At 50.2% G+C, this 27,589-nt stretch overlaps 1 long non-coding RNA gene across 3 annotated transcripts in view; it reads right to left on the bottom strand.

The window, feature by feature from the left end:
* LOC140425577 (uncharacterized) overlaps nt 1–9,517 on the bottom strand; it is an 81,616-nt gene extending 72,099 nt beyond the window's left edge. For all 3 annotated transcript variants that reach the window (XR_011947898.1, XR_011947899.1, XR_011947897.1), the window contains exon 1: nt 9,438–9,517. This is a non-coding gene — a long non-coding RNA (uncharacterized lncRNA). The remainder of the gene's footprint in view (nt 1–9,437) is intronic.
* Between the last annotated feature and the right edge of the window lie 18,072 nt (nt 9,518–27,589).

Here is a 27,589-nt window from a genome sequence, read left to right as displayed (position 1 = left end):
AGAGAGGGAGAACGGAATGGTCTGGAAGACCGTCCTACTGGCCGTACTGTCCAGGAACCTCCCAGTCTCCCGCTGGCAAGAAGTCTTCCCGGGTGCCCTCCACTCCATCCGATCACTATTTTGTACAACCACCAATCAGACACCTCACGAACGTCTCCTTGTCTTCCCCAGGAAGTCCTTCTCTGGGACCACGCTCCCGACCTGGCTGGCAGCTCCCGGACCCATCCTGCTCCGAAAACACGTGCGGGCGCACAAGTCGGACCCGTTGGTCGAGAGGGTCCATCTGCTCCATGCTAACCCCACGCAGGTGTACCCCGACGGCCGACAAGATACAGTCTCCCTACGGGACCTGGCGCCCGCCGGAACCCCACGCACATTCCAGCCGCCAGTCCCACCCTCTCCTCCACCGCAGCATCTTACAGGTGCATCGGTCCTTCCGCCGCCCCTGCCTAGGCCCCTCCACCCACCGACGCCCCCCGCAGGCGCTCCCACCCCAGGTTAGCCGTTTCCCCCACCAACGCCGTCTAGGGGTGACGAAGCTGCCATGGAGATCAAAGCCACGCTCCCGGAGGCACAGACGCCCAAGCCTCCACCGGAGTCACCACCGAAGCTCCGACGATCACAGAGGACGACCAGGGCCCCCGATCGACTGATTGCTTCATTTTAACTGTGATCTGTAAATATAAAACACCAAATGTACTTAGCAACCAGACTTGTAAATAGTTACTAAACACTGTACGGAGGTATTACGGTACCTCCAGAACTAATTATACCATGTTGTTATGTTTTGTAGTTTCTGGCCACCACCCCCGCCGGACTCTTTTTTAACAGAGGGTGAATGTGGTATTATAGGTATTACGGTACCTGAGAGGCTGAAGTACCATTGGTAGAATCTATATGCTTGCCATTAGCTAGAGTGCATAATAGCTCCACCCTGATAGGTGGGGTATAAGAACCCGTGCCATCCCAGCAGCCCTGATTCTGTACCTGAGCTGCTGGGGGAAACATCTAACTTATTGAAGCCTTCAGTTGTACTACAACCTCGTTTTAGTGGTCATTGATCGTGCATCAAGGGAGCAGTGTGGGGGGTGGTGGTGGTGAGGGGGGGCAGTGTGGGGGCATGTGGGTGGTAGAGGAGTGGTGGGTGTGGGGGTGGGGGTGGTCACACTCATGCCATAGGGAACCGCAACTCAGCGGAGTCTCACTCGCTCGCCTGATGCCGACTTCTTGCCTTGGTGACTGCCCTCTCCCCGGGCCCACCGATCAGGTCTAGTGCCCACCTCTGAGCTGCGGTGTGAGGCTGAGCTCCGGGGAGTGGGGGAGTGGGGGAGGGACGGGGGGACACCATGGTGCCGCTCTCCGTGCTGCCATCCTGTTAGCTGGGATGAGTGTGTGTGGGGAGTTGAGTGCTAATAGGCGGCTGCACCTTGCCAGCCTCTCGAGTGTCAAACCCGACCCCGGCGAATCAGACACCGTTTTGCATTGGAATCGGTTGATGGAATTTCCAATTTTGCATTGGAATCGGCCCATTCACGGGCGATGGATTGGTCTGGGAGCGACGTCGATTTTGCTGTCGTAGAACACCACATATCCAATCCTGGCGGCAACATTTAGTTTCTGAACGGGAGAATCCGAACGCTATTTTCTCAATGGCCCAGCTCAGGTCAGCAGCCAGTATGTGCAGAATGAACAGCCAAAAACATGGAAAACTGAAGAATAGTTTAAGTGAGCATGTTTCCGACGCCACAGTCGCGACGCTCCATCACCTCTAAAACGCCGTCAATGCGACGCACGCTGCGCGTACTTTAAACTCCGTTTGCATATCATTAGTGGGCTCATCCGCAAATCTCTGCCTGCGCTGGGCCGAGTTCGCAACGGTGCCGTCCACGTGCGCTCTCAAACATCGTGAACCTACGGGGAAGGGGGAGGAACCATAGGCCGATCCAAAGGGCAACGAAATGCACATAGGGTCAGTTAAACGAAGGACAAAATATAGCTCTCTGTGTAATAAAGGAAATTAGCGCGGACGAGAAAAATGTGACGTGTATACATACAACTGTTTATGCCACTGACAGCCCACTTTGAACCTGGGGTCGGTGCTGGATAGGTGACCCCCCCGGGGCATCCCTTGGGTGCACTCTGGCCCCAGCCGACCCATCAGCTGTCCGGGCGCGCTCCAGCACAACCTGTCCCATCTTTTTGGCTTTGATAAGTGTGCGCGCGGGGAGTGTAATGTGTATGCGCGGCTGCAGCTTGTCAGCCCTGCGAGTGTCAATCACGGATCCCGCGAATCCCGCACCGCAAAGATGCTAGCCCCTCACCGGTAGCGGAATCGGTGCAGGTGCGGTGCCAATTTTCCTGTCGTAAAAGTCCACGGATTCTCCGTTGGCGTCAACACTTAGTCTCAGAAACGGAGAATCCAGCTTCCCATGTTCACATGGTGTACCTATGCATTCTTGCAGGTGTTTGCGCTGGTTCAATGGGCAGCGCTCCCACCTCTGAGTCCATCAGGCTGTGAGTTCAAGTCCCACTCCCGGGCTTGAGCACAGGCCTCAAGGCTGACTCTCCACAGCAGTGCTGAAGGAGTGCTGCATTGTTCAGGGTGCTCTCCTTCAGATTATTGGAAGGGAGGTGACATTGGAAACATGTATACCAGCCCGAAAGGGGGGCACGGTGCATGTTGCGGCCACTCGGCCCATTGGGAGCTGGAGAATCGCCGGGGTGGCCGCTTTCAACGGCCCCCGACTGGCGTGGCGGCGACCCCGCGGGCGCAGGAGAATCGGCGCCGGAGAATCAGTAAGCTGGTGTCGGGGCGGCAGGGCGCGATTCTCGCGTCCACCCAGGGATTCTCCGACCCGACTTGTTGTCATACTTCTTGAAGCGAGAAACAATCTTAATTGACACAATTTGGTCCCAATTTTAACCCTGTGGAAGAGATTGTGGGCTGGATTCTCTGCTGCCCGCCGGCGAAATCGCATTCGGCGACGGGGCCGAGAATCCGCTATCGGGAGTTGCGTCGGTTTTTAAATTCTCCGCCCCCTGAAAAGTGGCGTACTCGAGGAGTACGCCGTACCGGCCGAGATCCCGACGGTGTGGGTTACGTGTGCTCACACCGTTCGCGAACTCAGCGTGGCGGCTGCGGACTCAGTCCGGGGCCGCCAAAGTCGGGGGAGGGCCGATCGGCGGGCGGGGGGGGGGGGGGCTTCACCCGGGGCTGGGGCACGGTGGGCGGGTGGTCCGGGGCATGCGAGCGGCCGAAAGGGGGGCACTACGTTGCCGGGCCAGGTCTGCGGGCTGAGTCCGCCATGGAGCACGGCACAGCCGCTGCAGGCCGCCCCCATGCGCACGCGCGGCCTCCGAACCGGAAGTGCTGAGGGCCACATCAGCAGCTAGAGCTGCGAACTCTACGCTGCCTCACTGCCAGCCCCCAGCAAAACGGGGAATCGGTGGCTGTTTTGCGGCAGTTTTTCTGCGTAAAATACCACCGTTTTCACGCCGGCGTGGGAATTAGGCTGCGATTCCCCGACCCCGCGCCGGGTCGGAGTATCCCATGGTGGATGTGGGAATCGCGCCTTGCCGCTCCGACGCCGGCTTACCGATTCTCCGGCGCCAATTCTCCGGCGCCCGCAGGCTCGCCGCCACGCCGTTGAAAGTGCCCCCCCCGGCGATTCTCCGGGCCCCGAGTGTCCGTCAAGTTCGGCCCAGTCTCGCCATCGTGGGTTACTCAGGTCCCACGGGGCGGGACCTGGAAGGTGTTTCTGCGATGGGCCGTCCCTGCGGGGGCCGGGGGCATCCGACCCCGGGGGGGGGCCTCCATGGTGGCCACGATCGGGGCCTACCGATCGGCGGGCAGGCTGGTCCCGTGGGGGCCTATGTTCCTCCACGCGGGGCCCCTGTAGGGCTCCGCCATATTGCCCGGGGGCCAGCGCGGAGACGGGAACCCCCGCGCATGCGCAAACTCGCGCCGGCTGGAGCTGCGGGGACCATTCCGGTGCCGACCTAGCCCCCTAGGAAGGGGAGCATTCCTAACTTTCGGGGACCGTTGTCGCCGGAGTGGTTGGCGCCGATTTCAACGCCGGCGTCAGAACCTGGCTGCGGGATTGGAGAATCCCGGCCTTAGTCTCCAGTACGGGGAATCCAGCCCTGGGTTTTGAATGAGTTAATGTCTTGCTCAGTAATGATTGAAGCATTGCATTATTGATCATGTTAAGGCTGACAACTGGCAGCATTTAGAGGCTCAGCAATATTTTCCGAAAATCAACATCAGTTTAAGAATTATGTACCCCTGCAGTTTTGACAGACAAAATTTGCTTTCATAATCATTATTCTGAAGTACAAGATAAAGAGCATGATTGTGTTGTTGAGTACGGCTGATAAATTGATCAGACTATTGGTTCATGTCCAGAGCTGAGTTATTAGATTGTTTGTAATCCAGTTAATGGAAAATCGAAGAAGCGCAGCCTCGACTATGTTTGAAAGATGAAGGATCCAGTTCAGATCAAGGAGGCTCCTATTTTGCCCCCCCGGTTGTCCTATTGTATAATTAGATATTGGGTAAAATGGACACACTCTTGGGCAATTGGATCACTCACTTTAATTTGCAACAGTCCACTTGAACAAATGGATCCCGTCTGTTAGTTCTGATGGATATTAAACATCCTGCGACATCTGCAACAATGATAAAAGGAAGATCTTTTCCTTTTAGCACCTTTCACAGCTCGAGGACGTCCCAATGCGCTTTATGGACACAATTTGAAGGGTAGTGTTACAATCCTCAGAGAGACCAACAACGTTTGAAAAAAAGAAAGGGAGCCCCATGACACCAACGGAAAGAAAACCGTCGGACAAGATTTCACTTTTTAATCCTTTTACTATAACAAACCATCGAAAACCAGCATGATTCAAACATTAATGAATAGGTGAAAGATATTTTAAATAAGAGGTGACTTAATTGAGGCATACAAGATGATCAGAGGACTGGATAGGGTGGACAGTGAGAGCCTTTTTCCTTGGATGGTGATGTCTAGCAAGAGGGGACATAGCTTTAAATTGAGGGGAGATAGATATAAGACAGACGTCAGAGGTAGGTTCTTTACTCAGAGAGTAGTAAGGGCGTGGAATGCCCTGCCTGCAACAGTAGTGGACTCGCCAACACTAAGGGTATACAAATGGTCATTGGATAGACATATGGACGATAAGGGAATAGTGTAAATGGGTTTTAGAGTGGTTTCACAGGTCGGCGCAACATTGAGGGCCGAAGGGCCTGTACTGCGCTGTAATGTTCTATGTTCTATGTTCTAAATATGATACTACGTACAATCTCACAATCTCACTTCCCATTCAATTGTTTCAGCCCTTGAATTGCATATCCCCCAGAAGCCATATTCCATATGAAGTCCCTGGACATGGTCAACACAGACAAGATGCACATCTATGAACTCTCTCTTGCTCGTGTTATAACAGCCTTGATGGTACAAAATCGCCAGACATTCCCTTCCCTGATTCCTTTAAACAGTCTGGTGGGCTCTGGTAACACTCAGACAATAGCAATGGGTCTTGTGCAATCCACTATCTCTTGCTCTGCCTGTCTTCAACTCTATGCTCTTTCCAACTGTATAACACTCACTGTAACACAGACTCTGCTGTATTCTCAAAGACCTGTTTGAACACTAGGAGCTGTTCAAAGACTGCCAAACAGAAAACTATTCAATTTGGAGAGAATCTTCTTAGTTTCCTCTTTACATGAATTCTCAATGTGTTTGAACTGCGAAACAGAAGACATAGGTTGATCAAACAGCACTGCAATTAGCTTTCTATTTACCCTTTGCTTCTAAGCTGATTATCACCATGGCAACCCCAGATAACATGGCATTTCATGGAACCTAATGGTGTAATCATCAGGAAACCAATTAACCCTGATCAGAATATTTCTCAGCCCACTTTGATCGAAAGGGACATTGCACAAAAGAAAATATAGGCTTGGTCATCAAAGGGCTACTGCTGCACTGTAGTACACATGGACCTAGATTTTGGCCTCGATGAATAAGTTGTCTTTCATGGCACAAATAGGAGAAATGGCCAAAAATCAACAGTCCCTCCCTTGAACACAGCATTACCTATTTTCATGAGGGCAGATCTGGAGTCTGGCTGGGGTACACGCAAGTGGACTTTGCAGAGGTAACTGGCCAGTTAAATTATCATCTGCCTCCACTGAAGTAAGATTTTGGTAGGTCAGGAATGTGCAACATGTGCAGTTTAGACCAGTAAGATCATATCTGAAGTGGGTGGGTTCCTTTGAAGAGAGCTATCACCTTAGATATGATCCAAGCACACCTTTGCGAGAGGTAAGGCATCTGGTGGGATAGATAAGGCACCATTGAGAATGGTAAGGCAACCATTGCGATTGTTTTTTTTCTAAAAAATTTAGAGTACCCATTTTCTTTCCAATTAAGGGACAATTTAGCGTGGCCAATTCACCTACTCTGCACATCTTTTTGGGTTCTGGGGGTGAGACCCATGCAGACACGGGGAGAATGTGCAAACTCCACACGGACAGTGAACCGGGGCCGGGATCGAACCCGAGTCCTCGGTGCCGTGAGGCAGCAGAGCTAACCACTGTGCCACCACGCCACTCTAACCCATTGTAATTATTACTAGTAAACAGGGTTTTGTGTAAAAGGTGCATAAACTAACTGGAACTATCAAAGCTGTCAAAGAACTTCAAAACTCATTGGAACTGTAAAAGCTGTCACTGGGTTTAACTCTGCTGGGCTTACATTTAAAAAAAGTCTGGAGTTCACAAAAATCAGTGCTTAATATTTCATTCTGTTTGTTGATATAAGCCTTAGGGACATCATTATAGGATTTGTGCTGCGATGACTGATTATCACAGTGGGGTGCCTGTTAAGTGAGCAGCTTGAGTGACTAATCAATATGATAATATAATAGAAACATTTGCTTTCATAAGAGATTAGTTGAAGGAATTTCTAGGTAGTGAATCATTTTTGTCAATAAACCTGTATTTATGTTTAAAATATTAATGTCATCAATAGACATGTGGGGCGAAATTCTCCGGAAACGGCGCGATGTCCGCTGACTGGCGCCCAAAACGGCGCAAATCAGTCGGGCATCGCGCCGCCCCAACGGTGCGGAATGCTCTGCATCTTTGGGGGCCGAGCCCCAACCTTAAGGGGCTAGGTCGGCGCCGGATGAATTTCCGCCCCGCCAGCTGGCGGAAAAGGCCTTTGGTGCCCCGCCAGCTGGCGCGGAAAATAACATCTCCGGGCGGCGCATGCGCGGGAGCATCAGCGGCCGCTGACGGCATTCCCGCGCATGCGCAGTGGAGAGAGTCTCTTCTGCCTCCGCCATGGTGGAGACCGTGGCGGAGGCGTAAGGGAAAGAGTTCCCCCACGGCACAGGCCCGCCCGCGGATCGGTGGGCCCCGATCGCGGGCCAGGCCACCGTGGGGGCACCCCCCAGGGCCAGATCGCCCCGCGCCACCCCCAGGACCCCGGAGCCCGCCCGCGCCGCCTTGTCCCGCCAGTAAGGTAGGTGGTTTAATTTTTAGCGGCGGGACTTCGGCCCATCCGGGCCGGAGAATCGCGCGGGGGGGGGGGGCCCGCCAACCGGCGCGCCGCGATTCCCGCCCCCGCCGAATCTCGGGTGCCGGAGACTTCGGCAACCGGCAGGGGCGGGATTCACGCTAGCCCCCGGCGATTCTCCGACCCGGCGGGGGGTTGGAGAATCTCGCCCGTGATTTTATTTTATGTCAGCATAGTTCCTGATGTTTCCCCATGGTGGGTGTTAGGTGGATGGGGTAAGGGCAAAGAATGGTGGGTGGGAGCATGGGTTTGCATGAGTTGGCACTAAGCTGCATAAGGCCTATAAAGGGATGTGGGGGAACAGGGATTTGAAGGGCCATGGGGGGGTTGGTACGGGACATGAGGTGGCATAGATTGGCATGATGAGGCGTGAGGAGTGTCTTGCAGGGTGAGGGGAGCTAAGGGGTCAGGGATGGCGGTCTGCTTTTTGCTTTAATCTTAAATGCAACCAAATGCCGAAGCAGGAAGGTCGGCCTTCCACTCAGCCCACTTCCGCACTCATACTGGGGACGGTGGGCCTGACTTCCAATGCATCTCGTCCCTCCCGAACGCAAATCACAACTGCAGGCCTCCATTTACTGAAGGTCAGATTGGCAAGGCTGGGAATTCCCCCGACTCCGCTCACCCGGCCCGGGAGTGAAAACCTGGGCTGGGCGGTGCAGGATACGGTGGAGTGGCTGAGGATGCAACAGCCCCTGAGTAACTGGCCTGAGTCACAAATAGAATTCTGGGCACAATCACTAGCTATAGTGCTGAAACTCACAGCCCGCTATCCAGAGGCAACAGTGTTATCTGTTGTGTCTCAGCATTGTGTCATTTGAATGTCTCCAACTGCAGCATCAAAGGTCCTCGAGAAACAAAGACATTAACAGGATGTACTTTGCTCAAATCTAACTATAAAGTTGTGTTAATGAAGGGATACGGTCCTGTACTGCGATCTGGGGCCAAGTTTCATTATCATTCCCAAGCTGTGTTTTATTACAGTGAAGGGAAATACATTCCCAAGTTCTGTAGACATTTTGACTAAACATTTGCCTAAACTTTTTAAGTGTCTACTACTTGAACAGCAAAGTAATTGAAGGGTTAAAGCCATGCACAACACGCATATAGCTTCCTGTGCTAGCTGTGTGATCTGAGAGTACAAGTTCTTTGTGAGAGATAAGCGGAGATGGGGCCATGGCTCCCGCTTCTGAAACGTCCCCAGGGCCAAACACAAAGTATGAAATGTAGCTGCCGCCCAAGGCCCGTGTTCAAACCCACCCCCCTCCCTCCCCCGCCCTCCCAATCCTGACACTCTTCGGATGCTGGCCTCTTCGAGTCTTGCAGGACTCTGAAGAAAAAGATAAAACAAGCAAAACCAACTCGCCCCAGTGGGAACCTTCTTAAGTATCCAGGAATCATTTTGCGAGGAGCATTAAATCTCCCTCCGCATCCCTTGCTTCTCGGCAGAGTGCTGCACGCATGGCCCCGGGAAAGGAATGTTGGGAGAAACGTCCAATCTTTCTTAATTGTGTAATTGTATAGTTTCTTGTGGAAGAGCTGTTCCACCCTGATGTATTTTAGACTTCACTTTTCAATAAGGCTGAACAAAGTAACCATCGAGGGTTACAAATTACCCTGGGGTTGCAGCGTCCTCTGATTTATCCCGCTTTCTCAGACAGCCTTGCTGGACAAAAATTGATGCCGAGGCAAGAATAGTTCATGCCTGCTCGACAAGCTCAATATGTGTGCAGTCACTGGAGGCAGGATATTCATAAACTGCATGCTGGGTTTCTGTTTTGCAATTGTGGCATATATTCCATACTTGCTTTTCTTGAAGCCTGAATGTATACTTACCTCCCCACTCCTTGAATCCCCAGACCAGGAGATTCAGTACCAACTTGGCTGGGAGGGTTTTCTCCTGTGCAAAGAAAGAGGTTGTGTTTATCCTTTTGTCCCCTCCGTCGTTTACGACCTGGTTGGAATTTAACATTTGTGTTAAATATTAGCCAGCGATGGGCCATCCTGTTTTGATGTCGTGATATATTGTGATATCCATGTGTCTCTAAATTCAATGGAGACTGTGGGGAGGAAACACGGCGGGGAGAGGGGGACAGAATCAAAACTGAAATTCAGGTATTTTGTTTTATTGAGGAACATCAGGGGAAAGAAGCAAGTTGGAAGTTTAGTGGATAAAACCCTCGGCAGAATATATGTCGGTGGTGAGGCAGCGGATTGGTAGGAAAATGGTTACGTTCTGTTTAATACTTGCTGATAATATGCTGGGCGAGATTCTCTGGCCTCCCCTTGGCCGCAGGAAGCGGCCTGCTGTTGGCCGGTGGTGGGGTCTTCTGGTCTTACTCTGTCAATGGGATTGCCCACTGAATCCACCCCACGCCGCTGGGAAACCCGCAGCGAGGACGCACCATCGTCGGGACTGGAAGATCCCGCTGGCGTGAACAGTCGGAAGATGTCACCCTGTATATTCATGGGTTCCTGTCAACAATGAAATGGACAGTTTGTGGAATTAGCAAACCGTTTTCAAAAGTATACTTTATTCATAAAAGGTGTCATGTGAGAGTACCTTTAAGAAATAGGTGTTTATAAATGGGTTTGTATATAAGTATTTGTAGTGAGAGTACCTTTAAGAAATGGGTGTTTATGAATGGGTGTGTATATAAGTATCTGTAGTGAGAGTACCTTTAAGAAATGGGTGTTTATGAATGGGTGTGTATATAAGTATCTGTAGTGAGAGTACCTTTAAGAAATGGGTGTTTATTACTGCAGTGATGTCAGAGAGTGGGTGGAGCTGGGCTGTCTGTCAGCTTTTTACTTTTGTTTTAGGCTGTTTGCTACAGGGTGTGTTTTAGTTTCATTTTCAGTGTTGGAGCTGAAGCCAGACCAAGCAGGTTTACTGCTGGTCTCTCTAATTCGAGCAGGCATGAATTATTCTTGCCTCGGCATCAATTGCTGCCATCAAAAGACTATCTCTTGATCATTTGGTGATTTCAGAATTATAAATGTTCTCAGTGGTGAACGTGAACCTAATGTGCTTCTGGTAAAAGGTGTTTTAAGTCTTATGGATGTTAAAAGGAAAGCTTAAAGGATTACTTAGTGTCGTATTCTTTGGGGTTTGTATTTGAATTGATGGTTGCTAAGATGTTCACTGTTTTAAAAAGGTTAACTTGAGTTCATAGAATAAACATTGTTTTGCTTTAAAAAATACTTTTCCATTTCTGCTGCACCACACCTGTAGAGTGGGCCGTGTGCTCCCCATACCACAATCTAGTAAAAGTTGCGGGTCAGGAGAACTCTATGATACACTTTGGGGTTCTCTAAACCCTGGCCCATGACAAAGGATACAATAAAGTAAAATAACACTTCAATCTGACAACACTTACACCATGCAGTACAGAACACCGTCTTTCAGTAGCGTACATAAGATGCCTCGCCACATTGCCATTCCAGGTTATAGCTACAACCTACGTTTGCACTTCATGTCAAACATTCTCTGATGTGAATTGTCCCAGGGGCTTCCAGACCCTCAGTTTGCTATGGCGGGAGTGCCCTTAAGGTTGTTGCCTTTCAGCACTCAACCGGTATGGCGGCCCCAAGCTTTAGTGAGTCATGTAGCATTCAAATGTTCTGTGTTTGATTATGTGAGTCTGTTTACAATTGATGCTCACTGTGCTTGATTGTTTGAGCCTGGCTGTGGACTCAGGGAAAAGTGAAAAAGCTGTAGAAAGAGCTGGAAGCTGGAGCTAACAGTAAGGAGTAGACATTTTAAAGCATTGCAAATGAATCCTGCCACACACGTAGAAATTCGAGTCGACTGTGCATTTTTCCAAGATGTAAAATGTACAGCACGTAATTAATGTAATTAACAAATTGAAGCACCTGATAAGACAGTAAGATAATGTGCCAGTCCCATTCATGCCTGCAATTCCCCATGGGTCAATTTCTCACTAAGCGAACAGGAGAGGAGCGTTTGGGGGAAAGAAAGGGCAAACCACTTGGAAAATGTGTGCAAGGAGGACCCAAGATGGTGTGAATGGATTGTATCAGGACGTGGACTGGCCTCTCCGTGCGACAGGCAGGGAGGATAGTGGAGAATAGAAATCAGTGGAGAAAAGTTGTTTGTGTTGTGGCCAACCCTCTGAACAAGGACAGACGAAAGACAAGACAAATCCTTTGAGTAGGAGAGATTTAGTTGGGGGCGAATGTTTCGCCAGAAAGTGTGTGCAAAGATAGAAAAGAGAAGCTTTGGAGCTGTATCTTTCTGCCCTACCCTTTCAATAAGGCAATAATGGCTCATGTGCAGAATTTTAATGGAAGCAATGTATTGAAATCAAATGAAACAAATTGCAATGAAATTTATTGAATTTTGAAGAGAGATACATAAAGCAAAGAACGAAGAGTAAGCAGTTTCTTAGCTCAATAAAATTAAATTGATGGTTTTGGATTGAGTGGGTATGGGGTGTCCAGGTGCATAAATTTAACTGGTTTGAATGCAAACTTGTACGGGCAGCACGGTGGCGCAGTGGTTAGCACTGCTGCTTCACGGCACCGAAGATCCAGGTTCGATCCCGGCCCCGGGTCATTGTTCGTGTGGAGTTTGCACACTCTCCCCATGTCGCGTGGGTCTCACCCCCACAAACAAAAAAGATGTGTAGACTAATGTGGATTGGCCATGCTAAACTGGCCACCCCATAACTGGCCACGCTAAATTGGCCACCCCTTAATCGGAAAAAAAACCGAATTGTGTACTCTAATATTTTTTTTAATGAATGCAAACTTGCGCAGCTGGTATGAATGCCGGCTGAATGCCGGTCGCTTACAAACGACGTCCTGGGTGAGTGCACAGGCTCCCACTGGCAGATTTTGTAGTGGGAGGTCAAAGATTCCTCCAATACAGCGGGTCCTCCACAGATATTAACTGCTCAACTTTGCAGGAAATCTTAGGAGGACTTCTGCTGGAGAGTCTGAAGCAGTGCAAATGGGAAAGACATCTGCTCAAGGCAATTGCTGTTTTTGCCTGGATCCTCGGCTGAAGCTATGGCCTGTGCTCATTATCTAACCTTATATTACTAATCATGTCCCTCAAGCCCGGTAGCACATTTGTATAATATCCAAAATTGTGCCGCAATCCACCCCGGGAGGATGGGCGAATTCAGGTTGGATGCCTGGTTTATACTTTATACAGGGGGCCTGGGTAAGGTGGCCAAACCTCCAGGATTGACCCGGAGACTCCAGGAGTTGAAGATCACTCTCCGGGACACCGCTGCGATGCAACCCTGGAGGAAATTCATCAGGAAGTTAAAAAAAAGTTGCATTGGAGACCAGAAAGGATAACCCCCCCAACCCCAACCATCCCCACTACAGGCTCACCACTGACCGGCAGCGAGATCTTCCGGTCCTGCCCAAGGCAATGCCGGTTTTCGTGGCTCGCTGGCCACACCACTGGAGAACATGCTGGCCAATGACAGGTTGTCTCTGCCGGCGGAAAACTTACCGCTGGGGGGGGGTAGGGGGGTTGCTGCAAAATCCCGGCCAAAGGACCAACCTGGTTAACCATAGAACATAGAAAATACAGCACAGAACAGGCCCTTCGGCCCACGATGTTGTGCCAAACCTTTGTCCTAGATTAATCATAGATTATCATTGAATTTACAGTGCAGAAGGAGGCCATTCGGCCCTTTGAGTCTGCACCGGCTCTTGGAAAGAGCACCCTACCCAAACTCAACACCTCCACCCAACACCAAGGGCAATTTGGACATTAAGGGCAATTTATCATTGGCCAATTCACCTAACCCGCACATCTTTGGATTGTGAGAGGAAACCGGAGCACCCGGAGGAAACCCATGCAGACACGGGGAGGACGTGCAGACTCCGCACAGACAGTGACCCAAGCCGGAATCGAACCTGGGACCCTGGAGCTGTGAAGCAATTGTGCTATCCACAATGCTACCGTGCTGCCCTTGAAAACCAAGGACCATTCACTTGAAAAAAATTGCAACACTTTAAGAAGTCCAGAATATTTTCTCTGCTGCCGTACAGAGTAGCTGACTATGGTAAATAAGAAAGGACACAGTATCTTACTTCACTTTTCATCCCCACCTAGTGAAGTTTAATCGTTTGCACGGTAACTGCAATGCTGGTAGGTTCTGAAGGCCTTTTGCACAAAGTTTGGTCCCACAAGCAACAATGAGGTGAATGGGCAGTTAATCTAATTTTGATGATGTTTGGGGAAGGGGCGTTGGCCAACACATGGGGGCGACTCGCCTACGCTTCCCTCAATAGTTTCAAGGGTTTCTAATGCCTACCCGCACCGTTTGGTTTCACATCTCAGCTAATTGAACTGCACTGAAGCACCAACCAGGATTTCAATCTGCGCTGAAGTGGGAGGTGAACTTGAATTTTCTGATTGAGAATAGAAAATGCGACCCACTGAGCCAAGCCATTGAGATGAGCCAAGTGGGAGAATTTCCAATCTTCGATCCACTTTTCCAGGGATCTTCATTGCTCCTTTTACTGAGCTCAGATGAGATGTGATTGCCAAGCCAAAAGATTGAGCAAACGCTGCCACAATTTGGATGTGTTCATGTTAGCCATCTATCTCAATGCTATTTGTCTATCAATGCCTTTTGGGCTCCCACGCACTTGACTCACCAACATCTCCTCCATCCGTCTTTGCTGCAAGAACGTACGCACCTTAGGCGATTTTAATTTTCACTTGAGGCTTCCCTTCACTCCATCCTCTGAGTTCCATTGTCCTCCTCAACTTCTTCAACCTCACCTTCGTCTCTGACTCTTTACCCACCATCATATTCACATCATCAAGTTTGCCCTGATATATGTGGTCTCAACACTCACATTCTTTCTATTCCTATCTAGGGTCACTCCAGCCATTTCTTAATCTTCCTGCTCCGACATGATCTGGTCTCCCTACTCCTAGTTGATCTGGACTTAATTTTGTTCCTGTAAACACTACCCCAAACCCCCTCTCTCGTGCACCCTTCCCAACTCTCCCCTCCTCCATCGGTGATGATATCGACACCTCTCAATTTTCTTCGTGACTTGATCCCCGGCATCTTTGATTCCTTGTCCCCCTTTTGGATCAGGTACATCAGTCACTTCCGCCATTCCCCCTGCTTCACATCCTCAACTCAGCTGAACATAAGCTCAAATGCACTCGGCGCTCGTGAAACTGGGCAGCTCACAAGCAGCTCAAGATAGACGATCACAAGCCGTGCTGCCAGAGACAGGGAGGAGCGAGGGACACGGAGGGATTGGAAAACCCTACACGCTGTGGATGGAGGAAGTGGCTTAGTGGCCACGACCCATTGGCCAAAGCTGTGACAAGAATGATTTTGTAGGGCTGGCTTTCATTTATTTCTTTTGAGAGCGAGATTGTGGAATAAACCCACCAGTCCTGGACATGTTAGGCTGAATCGTCTCCTTCTGTTGTATATCATTCTATTATTAACCTGCTTGCCTTTCACGGAGTTAGCCTGTTGCTGTCAGTTCCTGTCGATGCTATTGGAATTCATTCCAGCCAGCACATGTCATCTGCCTTGCACTAACGTTCATTGTTTGGTCCAGTACCCAGGCTTGTTTTTCTAACGTCAGTACAGTCAGCCTATTTGTAATGCATGTTCCATGCTGCATCGACTGCCAGTCTCCACGCTGGTGGGGCTGTTGCTTGAGCAGTGTGACAGATACAAGTGCCAACTGCCTTACATCTGTTATTCATTTTCTTCCACATCACATTTTAAACGTATCAGCTTCCTTGTAAGCTTTCTGCGCAGAATATTATTCACCCAGCATCTCTTTGGCTGTGCTGTTTGGGGCAGTGGCTTGTTTGTTGTGCGTCATTTCGTTGAAGGATCTAACCTCAGCTTGTGCACACCGACTCCTTCGCCCCGGTGGTCATTTAGAATTGGCGGGGACTGGATTGGATAATACCCAAAACTGGGCCGCACCAAACCACGCTCGACTACCACAGACTGTGGCATCTAAGTCCACTCATAGTGTAAGAAAACCCCAGTTTGTATCCCCCCGAATCATGTTTTTGCACAAAGTCAGTGCATAACTCAACCCCCCCCCCACCTCTTTCCTTTTCAGCCTTGACATGCTGAACTTGCATTCGACCGCAAGCTCAGTTTTTCACCCCACCAATCGATGCCTTATTCACCAGTGCCTTATAACCGGGTGCCAGGGCACACACGGGAGGTCTGGGCTGCGTTGCGAAGATGCACAGGGGTTTAAGACACGCTCACACCGAGCAGACCCTCTGTGGTGAGTGACAGAGGTGACGGGATGCTGATCATGTGAGGGAGCAGTGGTAACACAGGTACCAGCTCTCTGATGTTGACATAGGGGATCTACGGCAGAGGATTCAGAAGAGGACTTCAACGGGAAACAGGAGAATACTGCTAGGAATACCTACCAAAAGAATGGTGTGTTTGGAAGTCTATCTGAAATGGAGGAACTTAATTGTCGTCCCCAAGGTGCGTTTGGAGCTTTTTTCAAGCTGGCCTTGGTGCGGGGGAGGGGGCATTAAATAGGGTGGGAGGATGGTGGGTGGGGACCCCACTAGATTAAGCTTGTGACGGGAAAGCCTGTGGACGACCAACATGTCCTGCCACCAATTGAGGTCCTTAAGTGATGTTCATGTCCACTTGATGGCCTCATCCCACTGTTGCTGGTATTAATCCAACAGTGTACGGGGGGGGGGGGGGGGGCTCACCCTGCAGAGAGCACGACAAACAAACCCATGCAGGTCCCAGGGGGGAAACCCTTTTCAATGACCATCAGAGGCGGAGCTTGGCATTGGGAAGGGTGGGCCCCGCTGAGAACCCCTGCCCTTGCTGCCAACACCCCTCCCCCGCTCCGCCTCGGCCCCGCAATGTCACTCGCGACCTCCCTCCAGCGAAGACCCGCATATGGCCTGGGATCCAGCAATGATCCTCAGCCTCCAGTCGGTTTCACACCAATGGCAGTCACCTCCTCAACGGTAACGCTGTCATTCAATAGAGCTGCTGACCTGTAATTGGCTGGCAGCGCTCGGCAGGTGGGACTCCTGGGTAGGGGCCAATGCTGACCTGTCAAGTGCCTGAGTGGCATTTAACTCGTGCGGCCTTCACTACAAGAGGTGATGTGGAGCACCCGCTGGCTCTCCAACCAGAAAGGATGGGGTGGGAGGCCAAAAGATGCATTCAATGTTAAGGGGCAGGAACCCCCCCCCCCCGTGACGTGAATTGCAGCGACGGAGGTTGGCCGATTAATGACTCGTGGTGGGATCTTTCAGTCCAGCTGCTGTCAACAGGGTTTCCCGTTGTTTCCAGCCTCTATTGCTGGGGAACCCACGGTGGCGGGTCGCCGTTGACGGGACTGGAAGATACTGCGGCGGGAAGGGCTGGAAAATCCCACCGAGTCTAGAGGTGTTCAGCACCAACTTGGCACAGGGCTTTGTGCAGGGCTCACATACCAGCAGAGTGGGGGGGGGGGGGGGGGGGGGTGCACGGCTGAATAAAAGCACAGAGCCAGTCTGCCCTCCTCACCCGAGTTTGCAACAATTTGGGGGCTAACCCAGCTGGGCGGTGACAAATTGAGGTGAGTCGCCCTGATCAGCAACTCTTGGGGGACCTCACCTAGGCCTGGTCGTAACAACCAGGGCCAGCTAAGGCAGACAGATACTCAGGGAATGCTCAAGGGGAACTGGTTGACCTTTGCTTGGGATATGGCGTGATTTCATTTACAAACCGTGGTTAGGAATGGTGACTTTTTTGCATTGTGGCCAAGTGGACATTGTGATAGGTGAAGGTGTGGGACTGTTGGTGATTGAGGAATTGGGGTTGTGTTAACTGCTATTGCACTCTGCTGGGTTCCTCATGGACAGCCCAGGCGGAAAGGGACTGTACTGGCTGCCTCCTGTCTTCCTTGTTCTCCCTTTCCTCTTCTTCCTCATCCTTCTCAAGCTCCTGTGCATCAGAGTAATCAGCCATGTGGTTGGCAAATAGACCTTAGCTCCCAGTAGGCAGCCTTTGCTTTGCTACGGCGGGTCAAATGTAGCTGGCACGGCAGACAACGACAGAAGGAGGTTTCCCTGACTGTTGTCAGGATGCCGGGCATTCACTGGTACAATTCTCCACTGATTGTCAAGCATTAACTGCGCGTTGAGGGAATGGGATCTCTGTTATTTCCAGTAAAGCGAGGTGTGTGCAGTGAATGGCACCTGCACCATGGGGACACCTGTAACACTGCAGGCTGGCTGCACCTGCTTCTCTGGCAGGTAAGAATGAAATGAATGTAATGAAATGAAACCTCTTTGAATGGAGATCTCAGTGACCTCCCTTATGCATCAGTGTGTGACAAACTCTGGGATGTTACAAATATCTCCACCTCCAGTCTGGAAGGAGCCAGGCTCATGAATCTTCATCATCGCAGTCACCTTCACAGCCGCTGGCAGTGCCATCCTTGTCCCGCTCCCAGGTTCTGGCTGCAGCACGTGTCGGATAGAAACCCAACAGTGCAGAAGGAGGCCATTTGGCCCATCAACTTTGCACAGATCCTCTGAAAGAGCACCCTACGTACGCCCACTGGTCCGCCCTATATCTATAACCTCTCAACGTAACCTACACAAATTTGGACACTAGGGGCAATTTAACATGGCCAATCCACCAAGCCTGCACTTCTTTGGACTGTGGAAGGTAACTGGAGTACTCCCAGGAAACCCACGCAGACACGGGGAGAACGTGTAGACTCTGCACAGCCAGTGACCCAAGGTCAGAATTGAACCCGGGACCCTGGCGCTGTGCGGCTGCAGCGCTAACCACTTCGCGCATGTCATCAGTGAGTTAATCCTTACTGAAGTGCAGAAGGCTAACACGCTGTGCCTCGCTGAGGCTCAGGTGGGTGACTTGCTTCCTGAACATCCTGGGGCCTTGCAGCTAATTCCAGGACTGTCAAATCTGAGTCTCTGCTCCGCGGCTGCTGGCAATGCCTCACAGAACAGTTTGCGATGCTAATTGCTTGACCTGTGACCCCACTGGGGGGGGGGGGGGGGGGGGACGACATACACTTTGGGAACCGCTGTGCGGGGAGGGGGCAGAGGCAGTGGGTTGAAGGGTGTGGTTGTTTCAGCCATTTGGGTTTAAGAGAGGATGTTAGCTGGAGTGTTGAGTTCCAAAATGGCAGCTCACTGATTGATGTCATGGTAACGTCTGGACTAAAATGGCGTTTGGCAAGATTAACCCCGGTCTCAAAAGAAACATGAAACCCACCAAACCGGTTTACAGAAAAATGAATTGCTCTGAATCCAATGTTGCTGCAGGTATGAGCTTAGAGAGTGCAGTTCAGCAGCAATTACACAAATGCTGATTTTATCCCCTCCACCTCATTGCCATTCTAGCTGCTTTTTCAACGCACTTGTTCACACCATCAACAAGCCGGTTCTGAACCTGTTCCCTAATCTCCACCCGTACGAATTGGAGCGTTAAGTAGCCCAATGTCTCGGCTGGTGTTTAAACACCCTCACGTTCGAGCGGAGGAGCTAACTCACGAATCCGAGAAGGCGTGGCCCGGCTGCATGCGGCTCCCGAACTTTGGGATTCCAGAACACAAAACCCACTCAGCTTTTACGTGACTCTTTTACGCTCATCGTTGCTTCTTGCATGTTTGTCAGAATGTGGGGGCCTGGAAGTTCGAAAAGGGGTGATATTATCCCCGTTTCCCAACATCAGGACTTGCGAGACAATTGGGAATATGGGATTATTGGCTCGGATCGCGGATTTAAGTGATGGAATTAGGATGGGATAACGCCCTAAATTCCATCAATGCTTCCCGTTTATACAAGTGATTTTACCAGGAGTCTTAGAAATTTTTGTCACAGGAGGCCATTCAGCCCTTTGTCTCAGTGCTGGCTGAAAAATGTGTTACCCAGCCGCTCTTTTCAGCTCTCCATCTGTTACCTTGTACATAATGAACATTCAGGCAGAAATCCAAGTACTGTTTAAACACAATGAGGGTTTGGCCTCTGCCACCCTTTTTGTTTTCTATTCATTCTTGGGATGTGGGCTTCGCTGCTGGGCCAGCATTTGTTGCCCATCCCCAATTACCCTTGAACTGAGTGTCTCGCTCGGCCAATTCAGAGGGTAGTTTAAGAGTCAACCACATTGCTGTGGACCCGGAGTCACGTGTAGGCCAGACCAGGCAAGGACAGCAGATCTCCTCCCCTAAAAGGTCCAGATTTTATTGAAGTCAAACTCCACCACCATCCACAGTGAAGGGGCCCAAACCCAGGTCCCGAGAACATTACCCTGGGTCTCTGGATTACTCGTCCAGGGGCTGGTTTAGCACAGGGCTAAATCGCTGGCTTTGAAAGCAGACCAAGGCAGGCCAGCAGCACGGTTCAATTCCTGTACCAGCCTCCCGGAACAGGTGCCGGAATGTGGCGACTAGGGGCTATTCACAGTAACTTCATTTGAAGCCTCCTTGTGACAATAAGAACAAAGAACAAAGAACAAAGAAATGTACAGCACAGGAACAGGCCCTTCGGCCCTCCAAGCCCGTGCCGACCATACTGCCCGACTAAACTACAATCTTCTACACTTCCTGGGTCCGTATCCTTCTATTCCCATCCTATTCATATATTTGTCAAGATGCCCCTTAAATGTCCCTATCGTCCCTGCCTCCACTACCTCCTCCGGTAGTGAGTTCCAGGCACCCACTACCCTCTGCGTAAAAAACTTGCCTCGTACATCTACTCTAAACTTTGCCCCTCTCACCTTAAACCTATGCCCCCTAGTAATTGACCCCTCTACCCTGGGGAAAAGCCTCTGACTATCCACTCTGTCTATGCCCCTCATAATTTTGTATACCTCTATCAGGTCGCCCCTCAACCTCCTTCGTTCCAGTGAGAACAAACCGAGTTTATTCAATCGCTCCTCATAGCTTATGCCCTCCATACCAGGCAACATTCTGGTAAATCTCTTCTGCACCCTCTCTAAAGCCTCCACATCCTTCTGGTAGTGTGGCGACCAGAATTGAACACTATACTCCAAGTGTGGCCTAACTAAGGTTCTATACAGCTGCAACATGACTTGCCAATTCTTATACTCAATGCCCCGGCCAATGAAGGCAAGCATGCCGTATGCCTTCTTGACTACCTTCTCCACCTGTGTAGCCCCTTTCAGTGATCTGTGGACCTGTACTCCTAGATCTCTTTGACTTTCAATACTCTTGAGGGTTCTACCATTCACTGTATATTCCCTACCTGCATTAGCCCTTCCAAAATGCATTACCTCACATTTGTCCAGGTTAAACTCCATCTGCCATCTCTCCGCCCAAGTCTCCAGACAATCTAAATCCTGCTGTATCCTCAGACAGTCCTCATCGCTATCCGCAATTCCACCAACCTTTGTGTCGTCTGCAAACTTACTAATCAGACCAGTTACATTTTCCTCCAAATCATTTATATATACTACAAAGAGCAAAGGTCCCAGCACTGATCCCTGTGGAACACCACTGGTCACAGCCCTCCAATTAGAAAAGCATCCCTCCATTGCTACCCTCTGCCTTCTATGGCCTAGCCAGTTCTGTATCCACCTTGCCAGTTCACCCCTGATCCCGTGTGACTTCACCTTTTGTACTAGTCTACCATGAGGGACCTTGTCAAAGGCCTTACTGAAGTCCATATAGACAACATCTACTGCCCTACCTGCATCAATCATCTTAGTGACCTCCTCGAAAAACTCGATCAAGTTAGTGAGACACGACCTCCCCTTCACAAAACCGTGCTGCCTCTCACTAATACGTCCATTTGCTTCCAAATGGGAGTAGATCCTGTCTCGAAGAATTCTCTCCAGTAATTTCCCTACCACTGAAGTAAGGCTCACCGGCCTGTAGTTCCCGGGATTATCCCTGCCACCCTTCTTAAACAGAGGAACAACATTGGCTATTCTCCAGTCCTCCGGGACATCCCCTGAAGACAGCGAGGATCCAAAGATTTCTGTCAAGGCCTCAGCAATTTCCTCTCCAGCCTCCTTCAGTATTCTGGGGTAGATCCCATCCGGCCCTGGGGACTTATCTACCTTAATATTTTTTAAGACACCCAACACCTCGTCTTTTTGGATCACAATGTGACCCAGGCTATCTACACCCCCTTCTCCAGACTCAACATCTACCAATTCCTTCTCTTTGGTGAATACTGATGCAAAGTATTCATTTAGTACCTCGCCCATTTCCTCTGGCTCCACACATAGATTCCCTTGCCTATCCTTCAGTGGGCCAACCCTTTCCCTGGCTACCCTCTTGCTTTTTATGTAAGTGTAAAAAGCCTTGGGATTTTCCTTAACCCTATTTGCCAATGACTTTTCATGACCCCTTCTAGCCCTCCTGACTCCCTGCTTAAGTTCCTTCCTACTTTCCTTATATGCCACACAGGCTTCGTCTGTTCCCAGCCTTTTAGCCCTGACAAATGCCTCCTTTTTCTTTTTGACGAGGCCTACAATATCATTCGTCATCCAAGGTTCCCGAAAATTGCCGTATTTGTCTTTCTTCCTCACAGGAACATGCCTGTCCTGTATTCCTATCAACTGACACTTGAAAGCCTCCCACATGTCAGATGTTGATTTGCCCTCAAACATCCGCCCCCAATCTATGCTCTTCAGTTCCCGCCTAATATTGTTATAATTAGCCTTCCCCCAATTTAGCACATTCATCCTCGGACCACTCTTATCCTTGTCCACCAGTACTTTAAAACTTACTGAATTGTGGTCACTGTTACCGAAATGCTCCCCTACTGAAACATCTACCACCTGGCCGGGCTCATTCCCCAATACCAGGTCCAGTACCGCCTCTTCCCTAGTTGGACTGTTTACATAGAAACAGTCCAACTAGGGACTGTCCAACAGTCCAAGTAAGCAATTTTCATTTCATTTCATTTCAGTGACAACACTACTACTCCATCTCTGGCAGTGAATCCATGAAGTTGCAGATCCCCACACTCCTCCGGATGAAAACATTTCTCCCCAACTCCCTTATAAGTCCTCAACCAGTTGTTGTGCACTCTTCTTTTTTCAGAATCCCACTCTTTATCGTGTACAGACTTGCCTCTTTTGCCCTAGCAAGATTTCTTACCTCACGCATTCCCAGATTGAATTTTGTTTGCCATTTTTCAATCCGTCTGATCAGTCCATTGCTCTCTACACCCTTTTCCTCATTATCTTACCCCCCCTTTTAAAAAAAATTTAGATTACCCAATTCTTTTTTTTTCCCAATTAAGGGGCAATTTAGCGTGGCCAATCCACCCGCCCTCCACATCTTTGGGTGGCGTGGGTGAGACCCACGCACACACGGGGAGGATGTGCAAAGCCCACGTGGAACCGGATCAAACCCGGGTCCTCGGCGCTGCGAGGCAGCAGTGCTAACCACTGTGCTGCCCTTCTTCCCCATTATCAACCGTGCGGCCAATTTTTGAATCACCTGCAAATTTCTTAATCTTGGCCCCGACATTCAAGTAAATCATTGACGTATGCTACGATAAACAAACTGAAGAATCTAGCACTGAGCCCTGCGGAACTCCACGGGAAGTAACTTGCCTGTCATGAAAACACCCTACGACCATTACCCTTTGCTTCCTGTCACTGAGCTAATTTTGGATCAAACTTGACATTTGACCTTGTAACCCGCCGTCTTTTGCTTTTCTGACCAGTTCTGACCAAAGTTGATCAGATGTAGTTTTTAAAATTGGCACCTCCCAGATCAGAGTTGTTCAAACCGGTTTGTCGCTGTCACATCTCTTTGGCTGCGTGTTTCTGGGCGAGGGCGGTGTGGAAGAACAGTCGGCCCTGCTGCTGGGAACCATCGGGCTTCACGCTGCGGTATTTTGGGATGATCTAATGCTGGAGAACGTTACCCAAAGCTTCAGAACTGGATTCCTAGGACATTCCTTGGATTCTCCATTGCCCGATGGCGGTATTGGGATTCCTGAATGGGCGAAGATGGCAGGTCGCCCGAAAAACGGGATCAGCGCCAGACGCCAATCCCGTTCCGATGCTCCGCTGCCCCGTCACCGGCCTCAGCGAACAAGCCGGCCCAGACTGGCGGCACCATGGAAATCCGCCATTTGCATGTATTTCAATCTGAATAACGGACTGGAAGCCAGAATCTCCACACCCTCATTCTGCCCCACCCCTCACAGCTGGGAGTCACGCAGGCGTGATTTGGTGCAAGTGTTCACGGGCGTGGCCCGAACACCATGGCCGTTAAGGGGGAGCAACGGGGTAAGCAAACTTTATAAACTTTTCGGGCTTGCTGGGGGGTTGTATGGCTAAATCTTAGGGAGTAGCAAGTTCCTGGAGTCGGGGTCTCTCCCCAGGGATCGGGGTGCCCTGGCTCAGACCTCCATTGCTGCATAAATTCAATTAAACCCACCCCCTCGCTGCCACCTACAGGCTCCTAGCGAGACAGAATCCGGCGAGCTCTCCGCCATGCATAAATTTGCATGGTAAATGAGAGAGGTGGGCCCTGCTCCCAACACCAGTGGCGATCAGCCCCGACTCTCCTCTGGTGGGAGCAGTTAGCCTCCAGAACAGAGAATCCCGGCCCTGGTTTCTATGTTGAAGGGCGATAAACAGGAAGCTGTCATAAAAAGGTGGTGAATCAAGGCAGCACTGAAAACGTACAGTGTACGCTGTAATCTCTCCTCTTTATCTGGTCTGGCCTACATATAATTCTGGACTGATGCCGATGTGGGTGACTCTAATTCCCCAGTACGAAATGGCCTAGCAACCAGTCGGTTACTGTAGGTGACTCAACACCACCTGTCTCCCTCCTCCCAACAAGCAGCAGTAGGGTTGCCAACGGCGATTGAATGTATACCTGGAGGTTTCATCACATGACTTTTCCCCACCCTCCAACCATTCGTCCGCCAGCACATCCGTCTTTGTGACGCACTGCCTTCCTCCACTAATTGGAAACAAAAAGGCTCGTTGCCCACTTGGATGATGCTTGATTGTTGGCCAAACAGCCTTTTCTCCCCATTTTCGATAGTTTTGTAACTGGTAAAGAAAAAAGCTCAAAGGGAATGACAAAAAAGAAAAATCCTTTTTGATGTCCCTATGAGTTCTCTCCAGGGTCACACACAGCAGTGTCCTGGAGATTGACCTTCAATTACTGGAGACTCCAGGCCCAATCCTGGAGGGGTGGCCATCCAGTGCATCTGCCTCTACAGCTGCTGTACCGGAACAGAGTTTTTGGACTCATGCCCATGGGGTGTGGTTTAGGGGAAGTGTTGGTGCAGTGGTAATGCCGCAGGACTAATAATTTACACTTCAACCTTGGCACCATTGTTATGCAAAATTGGGGCACATATTTTCTGATGTTCAGCGAAATGGGTCAGGAGTAATTTTCCTGGTTGTCTAAGTCTAAGGAAGTTCCTTGAAAGCACCGCAATGCGACTTGGAGCTTCCCAGAGGTCGCCCAGACTTCCTGGTTTTGCCGAGACAATTCCGAATGTTGCGCTCAGCAGCTTTCTGCAGATTGCTCCAACGTCCGGGATTTCTGCTCGCTGGGCCCCCCTCCCCCGTTAACCCGCCCCTCGTGTTCCATTCCCCATCCATCGATATCAGTCGGCGAGTGCGCGCGAGCTGAGATGGGGGAGCGGCGTAGGGCGGTCAGTCTGTGCACAGAGTCTGTAGCAAAGGTGTGCACTGCCCTCCACTGATTTGCCCCTCCAGCCCTCTAACAAACTCCCCCACCTCCATCACTTTAAATACATTCACATTAACACCAATCTCATGGGATAACTGCACCCTAAAATCGGAATACCCAGAATCTGCACGGTGTATAATGCAAGCAGAGACAATTACGCCAGTTTTACATTCTTTCATCGCCTGACTGCTTATATTATTTTAGGTTGAAACTATTGAATTAATAATAATAACAACCTTTTATTGTCACAAGTATGAAGTTACTGTGAAAAGCCCCTAGTCGCCACATTCTGGTGCATGTTCGGCTAAGCTGGTACGGGAATTGAACGCGCGCTGCTGGCCTTATTCTGCATCACAAACCAGCTGTCCAGCCCACTGAGCTAAACCAGAATTGAACTAAATTAAACAAACTAAAGAACAAATCAAGAGAGCAGCTCCTTCTGACTGTTTAAGCCAATTAAAATGTCATCATATGACCTCCTGCCATCAACTGCCCCTCCCCCCAGACCCCAGCTAGTGGTTCCCTGACCTGACAGTCATCATGGGGCCCCACCTTCCCAAGGCTTTCCAACGTGTCCTGGTTTTGACGTTTGAAAATCTGGTCAACCCTGCTTCCAGTGATCATAAATCCTCCACACGTATTAGCATATGTTATAACAGGGCCAAAGTCATTGCAGACTTGTATTTCTGGTTTTGTGAGATATGTGAGGCGCAGCTCGCTGTGAGAATCAACCGAGAGCAACAGAAGTGAGAGGTCCCTGAGCTGGATGAGTGTGGAAAGTCTGAGTAGCAATTACTGCACCAGGAAATGACTTGTCCTATTTCTATTTGGCATCCAGCCTCCGCAGCCTTGTTCCTGGCTGCTTCTGGCTGTGTGAGAAGAGGCAGAGAGATTTTGGACCACATCTGTCTCACTCGCAGTGGGGGCTTGTCAGGAACGGGAAAACATGGCATTCCCCATGTGCACACTTATTACCCCCTGAGGTTATTTATGAAGGCCCCGCCTCCTTGACCTTGCCCTTGCCTGAGGTGTGGCGACCCTCAGGTTAAATCACCACCAGTCAGCTCTCCCCCTCAAAGGGGAAAACTGCCTATGGCCATCTGGGACGATGGCGACTTTATCTTTACTTATGTATATCACCAGCATGGAGGTGGGGGAAGGTCCTGGTGACGCAGTAGCTCCGGGTTCAAGTCCTAATGAAGGTGTACACAGCAAAACAGGCTGAGTATTAACCTGCAGTCAAACAGGCTGAGTATTAACCTGCAGTCAAACAGGCTGAGTATTAACCTGCGGTCAAACAGGCTGAATATTAACCTGCGGCCAAACAGGCTGAGTATTAACCTGCAGTCAAACAGGCTGAGTATTAACCTGCAGTCAAACAGGCTGAGTATTAACCTGCGGCCAAACAGGCTGAGTATTAACCTGCGGCCAAACAGGCTGAGTATTAACCTGCGGCCAAACAGGCTGAGTATTAACCTGCGGCCAAACAGGCTGAGTATTTATCTTCAAATCCTTGGGAGAGATTCCTGCTCAACAATGTGGTGGAAAGGAAATTAAACTCTTTACCATCACCATCTGGTTTAGCACAGTGGGCTAAATCACTGGCTTGAAATACAGAACAAGACCAGGCAGCGCAGGTTCAATTCCTGTACCGGCCTCCCCGAACAGGCGCCGGAATGTGGCGACTAGGGACTTTTCACAGTAACTTCATTGAAGCCTACTTGTGACAATAAGATGTTATTATTATTATTATCCATAGCTTCAGCTAACGCATGCGTGTAAAAGTGGATGTTGCCACGGCAACATAGACTCCATGAGTAAATTGCACCACCCCCACCACAGCAGGGGTGATGGAACAGTTGTTTTCTTTGGGGAGATGAATGTTGTCTGGTAGAGGGCAGCACGGTGGCGCAGTGGTTAGCACTGGGACTACGGCGCTGAGGACCCGGGTTCGAATCCCGGCCCTGGGTCACTGTCCGTGTGGCGTTTACACATTCTTCCGGACACTTCCAGAGATGCCCCTAAGAAGAAGATGGAGACACGGTATTCTCGAAGGGTGAATGGCAGGTTTCTGGTGTGTGGTGCTGTCCTGAGGGATGCAGCGTTGGGAAGGGGGCGAGCTCACCATACGGTGCTGAATAAGGGAAATAGTCTGAATAACACTTACATTCATTCCCAATGGAGCAACTGAAGCAGGAGGAGAGACCAGGCGATGCTCATATTGCAGGCTTTCCAAGCAGGTTTATCGTAGAATCATACATTGCAGAAGAAGGCCATTCAGCCGATCTTGTCTC

The sequence above is a fragment of the Scyliorhinus torazame genome, chromosome 6 (assembly GCF_047496885.1).
Source record: "Scyliorhinus torazame isolate Kashiwa2021f chromosome 6, sScyTor2.1, whole genome shotgun sequence".
NCBI classification, from domain to species: Eukaryota; Metazoa; Chordata; class Chondrichthyes; order Carcharhiniformes; family Scyliorhinidae; genus Scyliorhinus; species Scyliorhinus torazame.
This window is presented reverse-complemented; position numbering and strand designations above follow the sequence as displayed.